A 17,997-nucleotide genomic window follows, 5' to 3' on the forward strand; every position below is an offset into this window, starting at 1 on the left:
TAAATCTCCTGGACCAGATGGAATGCACCCTCGTGTTCTGAAGGAAGCAGCAGTGGAGATTGCGGAGGCATTAGCAATGATCTTTCAAAAGTCGAAAGATTCTGGCCTGGTTCCGGAGGACTGGAAGATTGCAAATGTCACTCCGCTATTTAAGAAGGGGGCAAGGAAGCAAAAAGGAAATTATAGACCTGTTAGCTTGACATCGGTGGTTGGGAAGTTGTTGGAGTCGATTGTCAAGGATGAGGTTATGGAGTACCTGGAGAAATATGACAAGATAGGCAGAACTCAGCATGGTTTCCTTAAAGGAAAATCCTGCCTGACAAACCTAGTGCAATTTTTTGAGGAAATTACAAGTAGACAAGGGAGATGCAGTGGATGTTGTGTATTTGGATTTTCAGAAGGCCTTTGACAAAGTGCCACACATGAGGTTGCTAAACAAGATAAGAGCCCATGGAATTACGGGAAAGTTACACACGTGGATTGAGCGTTGGATGATTGGCAGGAAACAGAGTGGGAATAAAGGGATCCCATTCTGGTTGTCTGCTGGTTACCAGTGGTGTTCCACAGGGGTCCGTGTTGGGGCCGCTTCTTTTTATGTTGTGTATCAACAATTTGGATTATGGAATAGATAAATGGCATTATGGCTAAGTTTGATGATACAAAGATAGGTGGAGGGGCCGGTAGTGCTGAGGAAACAGAGTCTGCAGAGAGACTTGGATAGATTGAGGGAATGGGCAAAGAAGTGGAAAATGAATTACAATGTCGGGAAGTGTATGGTCATGCACTTTGGTAGAAGAAATAAACGACCAGACTATTATTTAAATGGGTAGAGAATTCAAACTTCTGAGATGCAACGGGACTTGGGAGTCCTCATGCAGGATACCCTTAAGGTTAACCTCTAGGTTGAGTCAGTGGTGAAGGCAAATGCAATGTTAGCACTCATTTCTAGAGGAATAGAGTATAGGAGCAGGGATGTGATGTTGAGGCTCTAAAAGGCACTGATAAGACCTCACTTGGAATACTGTGTGCAGTTTTGGGCTCCTTATTTAGGAAAGGATGTGCTGACATTGGAGAAGGTTCAGAGAAGATTCACTAAAATGATTCCGGGAAAGAGAGGGTTAACATGAGGAACATTTGACCGCTCTTGGACTGTACTCCTTGGAGTTTAGAAGAATGAGGGGGACCTCAGAAACATTTCGAATGTTGAAAGGCATTGACAAAGTGGATGTACAAAGTTGTTTCCCATGGTGATGGGTCTAGTATGTGAGGACATGTTGAGGATTGCAGGGCGCCCATTCAGAACAGAGATGCGAAAAAAAAAATTTTAGCCAGAGGGTGGTGAATCTATGGAATTTGTTGCCATGAGCGGCAGTGGAGGCTGTCATTGGGTGTATTTAAGGCAGAGATTGATAGGTATCTGAGTAGTCAGGGCATCAAAGGTTATGATGAGAAGGCAGGGGAATGGGACTAAAGGGCAGATTGGATCAGCTCATGATGAAATGGCAGAGCAGACTCGATGGGCCAAATGGCCAACTTCTGCTCCTTTGTCTTATGGTCTTATGTTTCAATAAACATGCGACAAATAAAACTCATTTTAATTTGTGGGAAATGACTGCAAATCCTAAATTATAACAGCAACATTTACTGCAAAGGGAGCTTCACTGACCCTAAAATACACCAAAGCATGAGAAGTGTAGTGGAAATCTTTAATTCCAACCTGAATCAGCCATGAATGCTCCCAGAAAGAATCCAGGACATTTCAAAGTTTCAGGTGACCTGCTCCTACCCTCCCTTCTCTCTCCTTCTAACCTGCCCAGTTCCTCCTACACCCACCCTAGTCACCATTATCCTGTTTCCTTCCCCCACACCCCCCCACCCACTTCATCGTCCCATCACCCACATACCCCCACTAGGACCCCTCTACAATTTAGAGTGGAGCAGTCTCGTTTGCTATCAGATTTAACCAGACAAATCACTCCACCAATTACAAACAGCCATGATGCACCACAAACCACAGAATCGAGAAAGAGTCATCAACCTGACAATACTGTGTCATGGCTGGGTGAGGTTTCCCGTGTTGAGTCAAATTAAGCCACAGGCCCTACTCCTGGATGGCTGTGGAAACCAAATCATTGGATATATTCGAAACAGCGGATAATGAGTCCTTGATTAAAGGCATCAAGGATTACAGGAGTAAGATACGAGAATGGGGTTAGAGATAAATCATTCAAGATGGAATGGAGGAGCAGACTTGATGGGCTAAACAACCTAATTCTGCTCCTTTGTCTTATGGTCTCTCTGAATTCCATGTTCCATCTTTCTCTCCCATCCACTTTCATCATAGAAACATAGAAAACCAAAAAAGGCTGTGCTAAACATATCCTTACCTGAGAAATTACCTAGGGTTACCCATAGCCCTCTATTTTTCTGAGCTCCATATACTTGTCCAGGAGTCTCTTAAAAGACCCCATCGTATCCGCTTCCACCACCATTGCCAGCAGCCCATTCCACGCACTCACCACTCTCTGCGTATCTCCTCTGTACCTACTTCCAGGCACCTTAAAATTGTGTCCTCTCGTGCTAGTCATTTCAGCCCTGGGAAAAAGCTTCTGACTATCCACATGATCAATGAATCTCATTATCTTGTACACCTCTATCAGGTCACCTCTCACCCTCTGTCGCTCCAAGGAAAAAAGACCAAGTTCACTCAACCTAATCTCATAAGGCATGCTTCCCAATCCAGGCAACATCCTTGTAAATCTCCTCTGCACCCTTTCTATGGCTTCCACATCCTTCCTGTAGTGAGGTGACCAGAACTGGGTACAGTACTACAAGTGGGGTCTAACCAACGTCCTATACAGTCGCAATATGACCTCTCGGCTCCTAAACTCAATCCCACGATTGATGGAAGGCCAATGCACAGTATGCTTTCTTAATCAGAGTCAACCTGTGCAGCAGCTTTGAGTGTCCCATGGACACAAACCCCAAGATCCCTCTAATCCTCCATACTGCCAAGAGTCTTATCATTAATATTATATTCTGTCATATTTGACCTACCAAAATGAACCACCTCACACTTATCTGGTTGAACTCCATTGGCCACTTCTCAGCCCAGTTTTGCATCCTATCAATGTCCTGCTGTAACTCTGACAGCCCTCCACACTATCCACCCCACAACCCTCCATCAGCAGCCCTTGGTCACATCTACCGATCACCTCCCAGCCTCTGTCACTATTCCCACTCCCTCCTCCTCTGCCTGAATCCACCTTTCTAGTTCCTGCTTCACCTCCTCTCCATCTTCCAGTCCAGATGAAGGCTCTTGACCAGAAACATCAACTACCCACTTCCCTCCACAGATGTTGCCCAATATGCTAGAATTTCCTCCGGTATCTTTTTTTTTGCTGCTCTTTTCTTCTCTGCCACTTCAACCTCAGCTGGAAGATGCACAAAGAGAAACTTCAGATCTGCCAATTCGCCCTCCAGGGTAATGCTTCACTGCTAAACTTACAACAGGAATTAAAACTCACCATGCTTCCATCCTGTACCCACACAAGAGCAACAGCCATTGGCTACTAATATTCTTGAGCAACCTTAAAAACCAAGTCACTGATATAATTATATAGAACACAGAACAATATAACACAGTACAGGCCAATCTAACCCTTCCCTCCTACAGCAGCATAAAAGCCAAGCCAGGGCCAACAGGTTCCAGGCCCCACCGGGCCATCAGACTGATTAACTCACACTGATTTGAGTGTATTTCTATGTTAAATTGACTGTTCTATTATCTATTATAAAATCCTATGACTGCATATTTAGATGGAGACATAAACATTTTTACTCATCTGAAGGATGTAAAGAAATAGTCAATTCAATCCACAGCCCTCCGATTTTTATCTACGTGCTATCTAAATTCCTTAAAAGCCTCTAATGTATCTGCCTTCACCACCACCTCTGACTCCCCCTATACTTTCCTCCAATCACCTTAAAATTATGCCCCTTCATATTTACCATGTCCACCCTGGGGGGGAGGGGGGTGTCTCTGGCTGTTCATTTGATCTATACCTACTATCATCTTGGACACTTCTATCAAGTCACCTCTTGTCCTCCATCACTTCAAAGAGAAAAAGCCCTAGCTCGCTCAACCCATCCTCAAAACACAATTATCTTACTGTGTTACTATTTTGATTTAGCAATGAGACACATCAATGACAAAAACATTTTCAATTGCAGCAGGCAGCCCTATTTTGTGGAACAGGAGAATCGTTAATTGAGGAACACCGAATGGAATGGCTCTGGGGTTGATAAGGTGAAAAAGGGAAGAAAGAGGTAAATCAACATGCACTGGGAAGCAATTTACTCAACCTCTAGACTTAAAGCCAATGGTGTCCTTTTCTGAAATGCAGACACTATTGTAATATAGGACAACAATCAGTGTCCACAGCAAGTCTCCAAACAGTAATGTCAAAATGTGTATCAGTCATTCCAAGAAAAATAATCCCCATCAACACTTGGGAACTCTTGCTTTTGGATGTTTTAAATCTGCTTGTAATGGTTGGCATAATGCTTCACAGCAGCAGCTGTAAGAACGAAGTTTAATTCCTGCCACTGTCTATAAGGAATTTGTACATTCTCCCCATGACCATGTGAGTTTCCTCCAGGTGTCCTGGCTTCCTCCCACATTCCAAAGATGTATGGGTTAGAGTTAGCAATTTGTAGGCATTTGTGTATTTAAGCACATTTTATTCCACATCTGTACTTTAACCTCTAATTTTATTTTCATATAATTATTTAGTTTTCATATTTGTTGAATGTTGTTGCTTTCTGTTGCATGTTGCACCCTGCCCAACACTCCACAGCAATTTCCAAACACAGGAACATTATAAGGCAAATAAAGTTGATCCTTTATGCTATGATTGCCTGGAAGCATGGCAACACCTGCAAGCTGACACCCCCCCCCCCCCCCCCCCCCCGGCACAATCCTCAGACTGTGCTGGTTGTTGATGCAGAATGACACATTTCACTGTATGCTTCAATGTAGATTTGACAAATAAAGCTAATTTTTAAATCTTAAATGGGTCAGTACTGCCACTTGATATTCTTTTTTTTTAAAAAAGATGTAGTTATTGAGATACAGCTTGGAATAGGTCCTTCCAGCCCTTTGATCTGTGCCGCCCTGCAATTCCCCCAATTTAAACCTAGCCTAATCACAGGACAGTTTACAATGGCTAATTAACCTACCAACTAAAATGTCTTTGGACTGTGGGAGGAAATCCATGTGACCATAGGGAGAATGGACAAACTCCTTACAGGCAGCAGCAGGATTGAACCAGGTTGTTGGTACAGTAAAGCTTTGTGCTAACCGCTCTGCTACCGTGCCATCCTGCTTCATCCAAGCAGAGTTATCAGGAGAGTGTGAAAGGATCAATTGATTCCAGAGATAAACCAGACAGGAATGAACAATAATTACTCTAAGGTCTTTCTGCTGTCAGAGAAAGAAAACACAAAGGCCTTCGTCAACATAAGAACACAAGAGATAGGAGCAGGAGTAGGCCAATCGGCCCCTCAAGCCTGCTCCGCCATTCAACAAGATCATGGCTGATCCAATCTTAACTCTAGTTTTCACCGAATCCCACAAGGCAACAGTGCCAAGCAACAGGGCACCATGCCGCCCATTTTATTTTATTATTCATCCCGCCCAAACCTATGTGATCACCCGCGGGAAAAAAAACAGAGTTGCCAATTGAGGAGAAAAAATCTGGAAAATTCCTCTCCGACCCATCCAGGCTATCGAAAACTGGTCCAGGAGATCACATGGCTGATCTAAACCTAGCCTCATGTCCACTTACCTGCTCGCTCACCGTATCCCCTAATGCCATTTTTATCCAGGAAAATGTCTATCTCCGTTTTGAATTTATTGAGTGTAGTAGCTTCCACAGCTCTCTGGGGCAGTAAAGTCCACAGCCCCACTACCCTCGGAGTGACAGAGGACATATTCCTCTGTCCTCCACAACCTTCCCCTTAGTGATTTCGAGAATGTAAGGGTTAATGCATGAGGAGTGTTTGAAGACTAGGCCTATACTTGCTGGAGTTTGGAAGAATGAGGAATGTTCTCAATGAAACCTATGAATATTGAAAGGCATAGATCGAGTGGACATAGAGAAGACGTTTCCTATAGTGAGGGAGTCTGGGACTAGACAGTACAGCCTCAGAATAGACTATTCCCTTTAGAACAGAGATGAGGAGGAATTTATTTAGCCAGAGGGCATTGAATCTGTGGAATTCATTGCCACAGACAGTGGAGGCCAAGTCATTGGGCACATTTAAAGTGGAGTTTGACAGGTTCTGGATTAGTAAGGGTGTCAACGGTTATGGAGAGAAGGCAGGAAAATGGGGTCAAAATATATAATAAATCAGCCATGCTGGAATAGCATAGCAGACTCAATAGACCGAATGGCCTAATTTTGCTCCTGTCTCAAACATTCTGAGCAGCCTACAGATGCTTCACTGAAGTCCATCTCAATAATCTGGAATATATCCAAGAGGGACAGCACCACCACCTCTTTGATATTAAGATACCCTAGAATTCCATATTCCTCTCTAACCGTCCTCCAGAACCTTCCCCTTGGTGAACATATACGTGAACTTATTTAATACCACACCTACTTGCTCTGCCTCCCAGCATAAACTCTTCCTTCATCTTTGATTGTTCTCATCTTCTTGCAGTACCATCTTGTTTTTAATGTATAAAATGCCTTGCAATTTTCCTTAATTCTTCTTGCCAAGAACATCTCACAGTATACTATTTTACCACCTTGAGATTCATTTTCTTGCAGGCATTTACAGGAAAATGCAGAAATACAATAAAATTAATGAAAACTGTACATAAAGGTAACAAGCAACCAATGTGCAAAAGACAAATTGCTAATAAACAAAAAATACTGAGAACACAAGTTGTAGTCCTCAAAAGTGAGTCTATAGGTTATGGATCAGTTTGAAATTATGGTGAGTGAAGTTATCCACACAAAATCATGAGCCTGATGGCTGAAGGGTAATAAATGAACCAGGTGGTGTGGGACCCAAGACTGTTGTACCTCTGCCTGATAGTAACAGCAAGAAGAGAGCATGGCCTGGATGGGGGTGGGGTGGTATCCTTGATGATGGATGCCGATTTCAAGTGGCAGTGCTCCGTGTAAATGTGCTCAATGGTAGCCCCTTTTAGCCACATGCTTTTTTTAAAATGAAATTTGCAAGATCTGTGTCTATGCATACTCAAAGAGACAAGCTCAATTTCCCAAAAGATAGACTATGCCTGCAAACAGCAAGTCTCAAACATCATACAGGATAATAGAGAACAATTAACATGCATTGCATACTTAGCAAGGAATGGTCACTGCCAGCAAGAGTTTCAGCATCAACCCTTGACGTTCATTGGCACTGCTAGGTCACTGATCATCTTGTACATAAATACAAGATTCTGCAGAGGTTGGAATTTGGAGCAACACACAAGATGAAGGTCGAAAAGGAAATGGAGCAACAAACTATGTTATAGGTTGAGAATTTTCTTTTTTGATGGATTAATTTGGGGTGGCATTGTAACATAGCAGTTAGAATAATGCTATTACAGCACCAGCAACAATTAGGGTTCGATTCTCACCACCATCTGTAAGGAGTGTACATTCTTCCCATGACTAGTGGGTTTTCTCTGGGTGCTCCAGCTTCTTCCCACATTCCAAAGATGCATTGGTTAGTAGATGAATTGATCACTTGGGTGTAACTGGGCAGCACAGGCTCAGTGGGCCAGAAAGGCCTGTTATCATGCCATACCTCAAAATCAAAACTAAGTACTCTATCCGCTACCCTGAACATTCCTTCCTTAGATGATCGATTATACTACCTACAAAACTCAGCCAACCAACTAAGAAACCTTGCCAAGGAAAAGCTATCAGGCACATTAGGACCTACCTACAAGAACTCTACCATCACAGAGAGAACAGAGGGAGTAGAAAATGCCTCAAAGGGATCTTTTCAAAGCTTTCCAAAACAAAAACTTTCCTTGATTCACAGAACTTACCTGGCCTGTGACCAGTGAATACAAATTAGAGAAGCATTCAGGAAGGCACTATACTGACCCAGAGGGAATGATGGAGGGATCACACAATCTGAACAATCTACCCACTTGGTTTAACGCCTCCAAACCTAATTGTGAGGATCTTCTGATCCCACAGACCTCAGCAGCTATCTTTTGAGGGGGGGGGGGGCAAATCTACTAAAACCTATCAAATATTGAAAGGCCTGGGTAAGACTGGATCTGGAGAGGATGTCTCCAGTAGTGAGGGAACGGGACCTGACAGCACAACATCAGAATACAAGGACATCCCTTTAGAACAGATACAAGGAGGAATTTTTAGCTAGAGGGTGAATAACCTGTGTAATTAGAGGGAGCGTTTGCAACTGCTGTTCAGGAGGCTTTAAACTAATGTGGCAGGGGGATGGGAACAAGTGCAGAGAAACAGAGGGGTGTAAGATGAGGGTAGAAGCAAAAAGTAGTAAGGTGAAAAGTAAAAGTGGCAGGCAGGCATTTTTCAACATAATTGTATAGGGGCTAAGAGTGTTGTAAAAACAAGCCTGAAGGCTTTGTGTGTCAATGCGAGGAGCATTCGTAACAAGGTGGATGAATTGAATGTGCAGATAGTTATTAATGAATATGATATAGTTGGGATCACAGAGACATGGCTCTAGGGTGACCAAGGATGGGAGCTCAACATCCAGGGATATTCAATATTCAGGAGGGATAGACAGGAAAGAAAAGGCGGTGGGGTAGCATTGCTGGTTAGAGAGGAGATTAATGCAATAGAAAGGAAGGACATTAGCCTGGAGGATGTGGAATCAATATGGGTAGAGCTGCATAACACTAAGGGGCAGAAAACACTGGTGGGAGTTGTGTACAGGCCACCTAACAGTAGTAGTGAGGTTGGGGATGGCATTAAACGGGAAATTAGAAATGCATGCAATAAAGGAACAGTAGTTATGATGGGTGACTTCAATCTACATATAGATTGGGTGAACCAAATTGGTAAAGGTGCTGAGAAAGAGAATTTCTTGGAATGTATGCGGGATGGTTTTCTGAACCAACATGTCAAGGAACCAACTAGAGAGTAGGCCATTCTAGATTGGGTATCGAGCAATGAGGAAGGGTTAGTTAGCAATCTTGTCGTGCGAGGCCCCTTGGGTAAGAGTGACCATAATATGGTGGAATTCTTCATTAAGATGGAGAGTGACATAGTTAATTCAGAAACAAAGGTTCTGAACTTAAAGAAGGGTAACTTTGAAGGTATGAGACGTGAATTAGCTAAGATAGACTGGCAACTGATACTTAAAGGGTTGATGGTGGATATGCAAATGGCAAGCATTTAAAGATCGCATGGATGAACTGCAACAATTGTTCATCCCAGTTTGGCAAAAATAATAAACCAGGGAAGGTAGTGCACCTGTGGCTGACAAGGGAAATTAGGGATAGTATCAAGTCCAAAGAAGAAACATATAAATTAGCAACAAAAAAAAGCGGCACACCTGAGGACTGGGAGAAATTCAAAGACCAGCAGAGGAGGGCAAAGGGCTTAATTAGGAAAAGGAAAAAAGATGAGAGAAAGCTGGCAGGGAACATAAAAACTGACTGTAAAAGCTTTTATAGATATGCGAAAAGAAAAAGATTGGTCAAGACAAATGTAGGTCCCTTACAGTCAGAAACAGGTGAATTGATCATAGGGAACAAAGACATGGCAGACCAACTGAATAACTACTTTGGTTCTGTCTTCACTAAGGAGGACATAAATAATCTTCCGGAAATAGTAAGGGACCGAGGGTCTAGTGAGATGGAGGAACTAAGAGAAATACATGTTAGTAGGGAAGTGGTGTTAGGTAAATTGAAGGGATTAAAAGCAGATAAATCTCCAGGGCCAGATGGTCTGCATCCCAGAGTGCTTAAGGAAGTAGCCCAAGAAATAGTGGATGCATTAGTGATAATTTTTCAAAACTCCTTAGATTCTGGATTAGTTCCTGAGGATTGGAGGGTGGCTAATGTAACCCCACTTTTTAAAAAAGGAGGGAGAGAAAAACCGGGGAATTATAGACCGGTGAGTCTGACATCGGTGGTGGGGAAAATGCTAGAGTCAGTTATCAATGTGATAACAGCACATTTGGAAAGAGGTGAAATCATCGGACAAAGTCAGCATGGATTTGTGAAAGGAAAATCATGTCCGACGAATCTTATAGAATTTTTTGAAGATGTAACTAAGTAGAGTGGATAGGGGAGAGCCAGTGGATGTGGTATATTTAGATTTTCAAAAGGCTTTTGACAAGGTTCCACACAGGAGATTAGTGTGCAAACTTAAAGCACACGGTATTGGGGGTATGGTATTGATGTGGATAGAGAATTGGTTGGCAGGCAAGAAGCAAAGAGTGGGAGTAAACGGGACCTTTTCAGAATGGCAGGCAGTGACTAGTGGGGTACCGCAAGGCTCAGTGCTAGGACCCCAGTTGTTTACAATATATATTAATGATTTAGACGAAGGAATTAAATGCAGCATCTCCAAGTTTGCAGATGACACGAAGCTGGGCGGTGGTGTTAGCTGTGAGGAGGATGCTAACAGGATGCAGGGTGACTTGGATAGTTTAGGTGATTGGGCAAATTCATGGCAGATGCAATTTAATGTGGACAAATGTGAGGTTATTCACTTTGGTTGCAAGAACAGGAAAATAGATTATCTGAACGGTGGCCGATTAGGAAAAGGGGAGGTGCAACAAATCCTGGGTGTCATTGTACACTAGTCTTTGAAGGTGGGCATGCAGGTACAGCAGGTGGTGAAAAAGGCAAATGGTATGTTGGTATTCATAGCAAAAGGATTTGAGTACAGGAGCAGGGAGATTCTACTGCAGTTGTACAAAGCCTTGGTGAGACCGCACCTAGAATATTGTGTGCAGTTTTGGTCCCCTAATCTGAGGAAAGACATTCTTGCCATAGAGGAAGTACAGAGAAGGTTCACCAGATTGATTCCTGGGACTTTCATATGAAGAAAGACTGGATCGACTAGGCTTACACTCACTGGAATTTAGAAGATTGAGGGGGGATCTTATTGAAACGTATAAAATTCTAAAGGGATTGGACAGGTTAGATGCAGGAAGATTGTTTCCGATGTTGGGGAAGTCCAGAACGAGGGGTCACAGTTTAAGGATAAAGGGGAAGCCTTTTAGGACCGAGATGAGGAAAAACTTCTTCACACAGAGAGTGGTGAATCTGTGGAATTCTCTGCCACAGGAAACAGTTGAGGCCGGTTCATTGGCTATATTTAAGAGGAAGTTAGATATGGCCCTTGTGGCTAAAGGGATCAGGGGGTATGGAGAGAAAGCAGGTACAGGGTTCTGAGTTGGATGATCAGCCATGATCATACTGAATGGCGGTGCAGGCTCGAAGGGCCAAATGGCCTACTCCTGCACCTATTTTCTATGTTTCTATGTAATTCATTGCCACGGACAGCTGTGGAGGCCAAGTAATTGGGTACGTTTAAGCAGAGATTTGTAAGTTCTTGATTCATAAGGATGTCAAAGGTTATGAGAAGGCAGGAGAATGGGGATGAGAGAGATAATACATGATGGAATGGCAGAGCAGACCTGAGGTGCCAAATGGCCTAATTCTGCTCCTCTCTCTTATCATCTTAGAATCCAAAAAACTGAAAACAAGCAAACCATCCTCAACTCCATAGGACTACCTAAATACCCCTGCTGCAGGGCATTCACCTTCCCTGAGAGGCAGTGTGCAAACATAGACGAGCTCAACACCTTCACTATCCATAAAATATCGAAGTAATCTGGCTGTGTTCACCAAGGTAGTTCAGGTTCAGCAGAAAAAGGTTTTTATTTTAAATAATAAATTAAAATAAAACCAAACCAGAACAAGGGCTGTGCATTACTTTAATCATTACAGTTCCGCACAAGTGCAGTGCCATTCAGTTCGTGTATCCAGCATAACCTGCAAGCTCAAAGGGATAAAACAAACATACAGAGCTACAAGTAATTCACACAATCCCAAAGAAAGGCAGGATTTGACAGTCCCCATACACCAAACATCCTGCTAGGTGGATTAAAATTAACACCATCTAGGTTTCTAAATTAAAAATGTTTCTTTTGTTGGTATAAATTAGAACAAAGGGTCAGTAATCTGAACTAGCTAATTTAAGGGCAACTACGAATATAGTAAAAAGACAAGATGCATCAATGTAATGATCTTGAATAAACTGATTAATAGCCTAGCAAAAGCAGATTCAACAGTAACTTTCAAAATATACAGATAAAGTTTTAGAAAGGAATAATTTGCAGGATCCAAGGTTGGAGCTTTTTTTTAAAGAAGCCAGTTGTCTAATGGCACTAGAAATTTTGTGCTGCAAAATTTAGCAAATGGAGCTCCTGTTTCACTCTATTGTAAATCAACAGCCCAAAGATTTGAAAATGTATATGAAGTTTATTTTTCTGCATACCTCAGAGGAACACCATTTTATACAGGTTGCACTTTCCAATTCACTCCTTCCTTCCATGTCTCTTAACCCATCAAACATTCCAATGTAGAATAATTGCCAAGAGCACCTGGCCAGTCATCCAGCACAGCCAGATTCTGAAGGAACAAGTCTAGACTTGATGTCAGGGTACTTACCAACACGAAAGGTGACCTACCAGAGCAAAGGGCAAGGCTTTGAAAAAACAGATGAAAAAAAGTCCTGAGGAGCTTTTGTTTTGTTAAACAGTCCTGATAGACATCAGCACACATTAGTACCCACAATGATAAAAGACCCAAGGTTTCCAGTATGTTGCTGCAGTTTTTAGTTGCATTGGTTTAAGCATTCTTGAGCTACAAAGTGCTTTATGCTTTTGAAATGAACTGTACAAGATAGCTTGAAATATTGTTCCAACCATTTCTTTGTATAGGGCAGCGTGGTTAGTGCAAATGCTTTTAAGCGCTGGCAATTGGGAGATCAGGGTTCAATTTCTTCTGCTGTCAGTAATGAGTATGTACATTCCCCCTGTGACTATGTGTGTTTCTTCCAGGTGCTCCAGTTTCCTCTCACACTCCAGAGATGTATGGGCTAGTAAGGGTAAGGGTGAGTGAGTTCTGGGCCTTTGATGTCACAATCTACTCATTATGATCTTGACCTATTGTTCACCTGCACTGTACTTTCTCTGAAGCTGTACACTTCATTCTGCATTGTTATTGCTTTACCCTGTTCTACCTCAATGCACTGCATAATGATTTGATCTGTATGAATGGTATGCGAGGCAAGCTTTTCACTATATTGGTACATGTGCCAATAATAAACCAATTCCAATTTTCTCTCCACACATTTACAGCATTTTCTCACTTTTTACTCCAAAGTTAAACTACTAGGAGATTTTTCTTTGGGACATTTTGCTCAACACCCAGGATGCACAGAAGGGACACACAATGTGCTGAATGAAATCAGTAGTCAGGCAGCATCCAAGAGGATCAGAAAGCAAACAGTTCAGGTTGAGACTCATCATCTGGAGTGGAGCCCAGATAACAAGTCTTCCCTAACACATTGAGAGTCCATTTCCCTAATCAGCTGAGTTCCTCCAGCTCTGTGTGTTGCTCCAGATTCCAGTATCTGCAGTCGTTTGAGTCACCATAGACAGGCCATTTGGTCAAATCAAATCACACTAGAATTTATGCCCATTTGAACCTATTCCAAACATTACAGCATTATTCTCTACTATCTCCTCTGTTACAGATTCCCTTCAATCACTCCCCGTGGCTGAGAATTCCACATTCTCCAAAGTTTCTTCTGAATTGCCTATTGAGATTGCTTGTGACCATCTTAAGTAGATGGCCTCTAACTGCACAGTTCCACAGATGTGGAAATGTCCTCCCTACTCACTCTGTCAAAGTTGCTCATTTTTAAGAATCTCAGTTAAGTCAGCTCTGAGAAACCTGTTCTCAACAGTCTATTCTGGTCATCTTTCGTGACAAGCACATCCTCTGATTTCTGGTTTCATCCAAAGATCTGCATACGCTGATGCTCCTATGATCTTAATATAATGAGGCAGCCAGAAACAAATACAGTACCACTAAGCTTTGAACAAAGTTTGACCCAGATGTGCAATCATGAAAGGCTGGATAAACTTGGGTTGTTTTCTCTAAGTGGCAGAGGCTGAGGGGAGATCTGATAGAGGTTAAAAGATGATGAGAGCAATTGATAGGGTAGACAGAAAATATGTTTCCCAAGTTGAAATGTCTAATACCAGAAGGCATGCGTTGAAGGTGGGTGGGGGGGGCAGCAGTTGTTTTTTTTTTAAAACTCAGTTGTGGATGCCTGGTAGAATGGTAGCGGCAAATACATTAGAGGCTTTTAAGAGACATTTGGATAGGCACATGGATGCAAGGGTGATGGAGGGATATGGACATTGTATTGGTAGGAGGGATTAGTGTTGGATGTTTTTTTATTTGCTTTTAGTTGGTTTGGCACAACATTGTGGGCCGAATGGCCTGTTCCTGTACCTTACTGTTCTATGCAGCATTTTTATTTCTATCCTTCAAACCAAAAGGTTTATTTTTAAAAAGATCTTGCAGTGATTGGTGCATTTCCATGCAAAGATCTTTGGCTGCAATGTTAGCAAAACTCAATTTTTTCTAAGAAAAAAATGTTCTTTTTCCTACCAAAACACCCTACCTCGCATTTATTCAGCTGCGATGACTTACCCATTCAGTAAGTTTATTTGCGTCCACCTGTAACATTCTGCAGTTCTTCTGTGTTTACAATCAACACCCCTACCCCATGGAATAAAAGAAAACAATTTCTAAATCTGCAGATGACATCAAGAGATTAAAATCAGATTTGTGAACAACAGCGATCCCAGGACTGAACGTTGTGGAACAGCATCATCCACTAACTTCCACTATCAACAATTACCTTTTAAACCCATGCTTTATCCTGAATCAATTCTATTTGTCCCCTGATGTTACATTCTGAGTTTATATACTGGTTATTATGGGTGCTTTTGTGAAAGCCCTTAAAAATTTAGATCAATTACATTTACTGTTGTAGCTACTCTTTCTGGTACCTCCTCAAAAAGTTCAGTAAAATTGATTGAAGCTTTTAAAATCCACGCTCTCCATTATAGTGCATCCATCATTAAGGACTCTTACCATCTGGGACATGCCCTCTTCTCATTACTATCATCAGGAAGGAATTACAGGAGCCTGAATACAGTAACAGTTTAGGAACAGCTTCATCCCTTCAACCCTTCAACCAGATTTCTGAATGGTCCACGAATCCATGAACACGACATTGTTATTCTGCTCTTTTTGTACTTTCATATTTCTTATTGCAGCTTACAGTAACTGTATTACACTGTACTGTGCCACAAAGCAAAACATTTCACAATAAATGTCAGTGATAATGAACCTGATTCTGAAAATGATTTCTTTTTTTAAAAGAGATCAAAGAAATTAGAGCAACACACACAAAATGCTGGTGGAACGCAGCAGGCCAGGCAGCATCTATAGGAAGAAGCACTGTCGACGTTTCGGGCCGAGATCCTTCATCAGGAATTAGCATTATTTGTCACATGTACGTCGACGAACACCACAGTCCAAGGATGTGGTGGGGAGGCAGCCTGCAAGTGGCGCCACAATTCTGGCACCATCGTAGCATGCCCACAATTTACTAAGGCTAACCCATACACCTTTGGAATGTGGGAGGAAACCAGAACACCCAGAGGAAACCCACAGTTACAAGGAGAATGCACAAACGCCTTACAGACAGCAGCAAAAATTGAACCTCGCTGATTGTGTAAAGTGATGGAGCCAACCGCTATACTACCATGTAACCACTTCTCACCTTTGGTTAGAATCCTATATTTTTTCCTAGCAACACTGTTAACCCAACTGTTTCATTGCCTCAACATGTTCTATCCCCATTATGAAATACAGGTATTACATCAGTCTTCCACCAATCCTCTGGCACAACACTGTTAATGTAGCAATGCCCCTGCTATCTACTCCTCAGATTCTCTTACAATGCTTGGATACAATCCATCTGGACCAAGGTCTTTCTACTCCAAGATGGATTCACTAATTTAAACTATCTCCTTCCTCTATTGTAAACACTAGTTATCTCATCGCTCACTGACATGACAGCTCGTTCCATCTCCTTGGTAAATACGGAAGTGAAATTATGATTCAATACTTGTGCCAACTCCCTGTAATTACCATCTAACCCTTAATGACCCTATTTCCAACCCAACCCATACTTCTATGGTCTGTAAAATATTTTACTATTTTAAGTTCCTTGATAATTTAATTTCCCTTTCCACTTTGGCTTTCTAACTTGGTTTTTAACTCCTTTCCTGTTGCTTTCTCTCATGCTTCTGCTGTCCACACACTTAACGTTTGCATCTTCGCTTAGTCCCACCTGCTCCCATGTTTATCATTCACTGTACCTTATGTTTAGCGAGCTCTTCTCAACAGAAAATATTTGTCCTACATTGCTAAACATAGTACAACTTTTCCTGTTACTGTCCACATGCTACTGCTCAACTTATCCTCCCAAGTTTTATCTTAATTTCCTCAGAAAGCTTTTCATTCATTTATTAAAAGACTCTTATCTTTGCCATGTCTACATCAAAACACAGAGAAATGCTTCATGTGTGTCAACAACCAAGAAAGCCCAAGGATATGTTGGGCAGCCGTAAATGCCACCATGCTTCCGACACCAACAGAGTATGCTCACAATTTACTAACCCATGTGTCTTTGGAATGAGAGAGGAAATCAGAGCACCTGGAGGAAACCCATGCAGTCAAAGCGGAAAGCAAACAAACCCCTTACAGGCAACGGTGGGAAGTGAACCTTGATCTTACAGCAGGCACTGTAGACCATTGCACAAACTGCTACACTTCCAACCTTGTGTTTAGCTTACTCTTTTATCCCTTCTGCCTCATTGTGGCATTGCAGCTTATTGTCTACCTGCACTTTTTCTGCAACTTGATCACTTTATTCCTCATTCTTCATTGGTTTCCCTTGTACTACCTCAATGGACTGTTGTCAAGAAATGACCTTCATCGACAGTAACAAAACAAGTTTTTCACTGTACCCCAGTACATTGACAAAATTCAACCACTTACACTTCTGTCAATTTCTTGAAATTCTTGGATGCATTTTCTTTACATCAGTTACTGGCACCCACACTTCACGGAGTCCTAGAGCCAGCCAGAAACCGGCCCTCTGGCCACTCACAGTCCATGTCACCCACCTCTGAGGACACCTTTAAAAGACAGTGCCTCAAGGTGGCAGCATCCATTGTTAAGAATCCTCAGCACTCAGGATATGCCCTCATTACATCATCAGTGAGCAGGTTCAGAGCTTGAAGACCCATGATTTAATGTATATATGTCAAACTCAAGGCCCGCGGGCCAAATCTGGCCCGCGGTGGAATTATCTTTGGCCCGCGAGATAATATCTAATTACTATTAAAGCTGGCCCCAGTAATCGAAGCGCCTATGGCGTATGATATGGCTAATGCTGAGTTTATTCAGGTACCAGGTTTTCAGAGTTTTTAGTGTTTATTCGGCAGTCTTCTTCATAAGAAACGGAATTTGTAAAGTGAAACAGTTTGTAGTTATAGCAGAGACTGAGACACATGAGAGCAGGCTGAAAAAACGGAGGCAACGAAAGCTGCGTTCGCACGCGTCCGACTGATCCGGCCTGCATGAAGCTGCATTTTGCTCAATCCGGCCCGTGACCTAAAATGAGTTTGACACCGCTGATTTAATGTTTTAGGAACAGCTACTTCCCCTCCCACCTTCAGATTTCTAAATGGTCCAAGAGTCAATGAACTCTATTTTGCTGGGTCTCTGCATTTGTTTTAATACATTTCTCATTGTATTTTATATATTGCATTGTACTTATGCTACAAAACATTTTATGGCATACT

General features: G+C 42.2%; 1 protein-coding gene across 1 annotated transcript in view; it reads right to left on the reverse strand.

Moving 5' to 3' along the window:
• Nucleotides 1-17,997, reverse strand: part of LOC140724802 (protein jagged-2-like) — a 258,587-nt gene that overhangs the window by 194,662 nt on the left and 45,928 nt on the right.

This window comes from Hemitrygon akajei, chromosome 3 (genome assembly GCF_048418815.1).
Source record: "Hemitrygon akajei chromosome 3, sHemAka1.3, whole genome shotgun sequence".
NCBI classification, from domain to species: Eukaryota; Metazoa; Chordata; class Chondrichthyes; order Myliobatiformes; family Dasyatidae; genus Hemitrygon; species Hemitrygon akajei.